Source organism: Apis dorsata, unplaced genomic scaffold, assembly GCF_000469605.1.
Source record: "Apis dorsata unplaced genomic scaffold, Apis dorsata 1.3 scaffold_575, whole genome shotgun sequence".
Classification (NCBI taxonomy): Eukaryota; Metazoa; Arthropoda; class Insecta; order Hymenoptera; family Apidae; genus Apis; species Apis dorsata.
Genome location: NW_006263785.1, coordinates 349,881 through 353,427, shown reverse-complemented (window position 1 = coordinate 353,427; position 3,547 = coordinate 349,881). Strand labels below are relative to the sequence as shown.

Genomic DNA, 3,547 nt, shown 5'->3' with positions numbered 1-3,547 from the left:
ATTATATTTTATTTTTTCAATTAAATAATATTATATAAAATATTTCGTATCTTTTTGCCTAGAAATATAATTTAAGAAAAATATAAATAAAACATACATAATCTAATCCTTTATGATTCTTATGATTCTTATCAAATATTTTATAATATAGATATAGATAAAATATAGATAAAATAATATATTTATAATATTTATAATATACAATATTTTTTAATTTATGAAAATCTTAAAATACTTAAATTGAAATTTTTCATTTCATAAGAATTTCATAAGAATCTCATAAAATATCAAATTGAAAATGTATAATTGCAAACTTTTATTAATAAAAAGTTCATTTTTTTTATGATTTTTTTCACATCAATAATATAAAAAATGCAAATTTTTATATTAATTCCGTCATTATTATAATAAATAAATGATAATATTATATATATTTTCATCTAAACTATTGTTATAGTTTTCGAAATATATTTAAAAAAAAAAGATTACTACTATACTTACATAAAATTTCGCTTAGACACATGTATTCGTGAACACATGCGCAAATTATATATTTTGTCACTATTTATCGTCTTTTAATATAAACATAATATCGACAACAGATAACTTAGTCAAAATAATGAATAATGAATGAATTAATAAAAAAATTATTTTCTCATAAATTGCGATGGATTTGAAATATCTCATCAATTCATATGGATTTCAAATTTAAAAGATGTCTCTTTCTATGTATTTCTCTAATGTATTTCAAAATCATCGAAGTTGGTAAACTGTATCTTTTTTTAGATATTATTTCTTCTTATTAATTGCGATAACGCATAGACTGCATTTATCATTATATCCAAAGTGCAGTATACTTCGAAAATGAAAAGACGATGAAGGATTACGGAATAAGTGGACGGACATTGATTTGTTTGCGTGGTGCGCTACGCCAGTGAGTGCTATCTCGGCCCGCATCTTTTTTTTTCTAGTTTCCTTTCTCTCTTTCTTTCTGCCTGTGGAGAAACGAGAAAGCACTTCCTTGTGAGTTGGCGAGAGCGTGACGTAAGCGGACAAGCGAGTATCGGGTTCACCGACCAATTCAAGGTCACGGAAATCCGACTTTTCTTCTTTTCCTCAAATATTGATCGTATTTCGCGAATTCTTCCTGTATTTTTTCGAAATTCAATATATGGAAATTCAATATAATAGTAACATTTTTTTTTTGCAAAAATTATGAAATGATAATTATATATATAAGAAAAAATTGTTTAAAATATTGATTTTTATAACATTAAAAAATTACTGTTTTCTAATTAATTAAAAATTCTATTACGATGGATACTTTTTATTTGAAGCAATAATTAAAAAAAAAAAAGAATGAATAATTTTTTTGGATAAAATAAAAAATAAATTTGTTTGAGATAAAAATAATTGCAAATAAACTCTAAAATTTTATTTAAAAAATAAGTTATTTTCAGATGATTTATTTATCAAATTATGTTTAATTATTTTAATTAATAATAGAAAATAAAAAATAAAAAAATTTTTTGTGCATAAGAAATACAGATTTCATCTTATAATTAAATTAAGAAATGCTTATTAAAAATATTATTAAAAAATTAAAAAAATTGAATAATAGAAATTAAAAAATGATTTTATAATCTGATTAATTTTTCAAAGATTGAAATTATTTTCGCATATATTAAATTAAATAAAAAACATAAAAAATATATTATCAAGTATTTAGTCTTGAAGTACAAATGAATATAACAATTAAAAAGTAAGTTTTTTTCATTAAATATAAGCTTTCTAAGAAACTAGATCAAAATTGAATGAAAAATATAATGATGATTGATGAGACATTACCAACTAATAATTATTATAATAAAATAAAAAAAAATCGAAAAATCACAAAAAAATAAATAATTACATAGATAATAATTAAATAAAAAATAATTAGAATATATCTATACAATTTTCTAATAGCAATAAACATGTTATATAATATAAAATAATATATATATAATATATATATAATACATATATATAATTCTTGTTGCAAAAAGGTAAAGAAAAGTATTTTTAATTTATCTTTTTTCGATAAGTAATTTTACTATAACGAATATATACATTTAAACAGAATGATACGAAGAAATAAACACGCCATCAACCTAAAATTGTCCGACGAAAAAAATCTACGTATAATTGAAATTAAGTTATGTTGTTCAAAGATTGCCATATGCAAATTAAAAATTTATAATTGCTTTCTAAAACAAAATATTCTAGCATTTTTCATTTTTCAAATATTATATCATAATATTTAAAATTATTCTTTTAAATAAAATAATTAATTTTTCTTTTAAAAAATAACTCATATGAATTTTAAATATATTTAAGATAAATATCTAAATAGAAATAGTTTAATTTATTCTTTCTTCTTAAGATATTAAACAAAGAAAAATATTAAGATAATAATATTAATAATAATAATATTAAAATATTAAAAAATGATTTTTCAAATTTTTCAAAAATCTTAAAGAACACATTTTAACTTTAATTAATGAATCAAGAAGAAAGATTAAATGTAAAAAATAATAATAATAAGTAAAATAATATTAAAATATGCATAAGAAATGACGAACTATATTCATAATTTATAATATATATTCATAATAATATTTTTGCGATACAGTCGCGACATTAGGTTATCAGTTGATGGTATAAAAGCGGCGCCACTACAATTTTTGTCGACGTCATCTTAAACTTATTATATACTTATTATATACTATAATATACAGCTTGTCTGATCATTAATTATATATATAGATTACTTTTTTGTAGATTTCAATTCAAAACTTATTACCATTTTAACAATTTAATCAGTAAATTTAACAAAATGTCATAGAAAAAAATTTTTTTATTATCCTGTGCATGAATTATTTTTTTTTTATATATTATATTACTTTTTTTTATATATTTTTTTATATTTTTTATTATATTATACAAAATCTTTTTTTTCTCATGTTTTATTATTTTTATGCTATTTCAAATTTTAATTCAAGTTTTTTTTTTTATTTAATAATTATAAATTTTTTTTAAATAACTTACTTAAATAAATATATTTAGCCAAGTAAAATTCTTCTTAAATAAGTATATTATAATAAATATAATGCAAGAAGAGAAATTAAAATTTAAATTTATTTTCTATTCCAATTATTTTTCACTTATATGTATATATTTCACTTATATGTATTTAAAAAAAAAAAAAATAGAGAGTAAAAGAAATTACGAATAAATGTTATTTTTCTGATATTAAATTTTCCGAGTAAATCATTTCAATTATTAAAAAATAGATAATTTCCAATTGTAATTTTATTTAAAACTAATTAATCATTTAGGAAACAATTTTCTTGTAAATTAATTAATAAGCAAATAATAACAATTAAGCAAATATTGAAATATTTAATATTAATATTTAATACTGGAAAATATTAAGAAATTATTAAGAAATATAAAAAATGTTTAATATATAATATAAATATAATAATATAAATATATAATATAA

At 18.0% G+C, this 3,547-nt stretch overlaps 1 protein-coding gene across 3 annotated transcripts in view; it reads left to right on the top strand.

Annotated features, from left to right (window-relative positions):
• LOC102679073 (ets DNA-binding protein pokkuri) overlaps nt 1-3,547 on the top strand; it is a 44,586-nt gene that overhangs the window by 20,611 nt on the left and 20,428 nt on the right. The gene's annotated exons all lie outside the window — the stretch shown is intronic.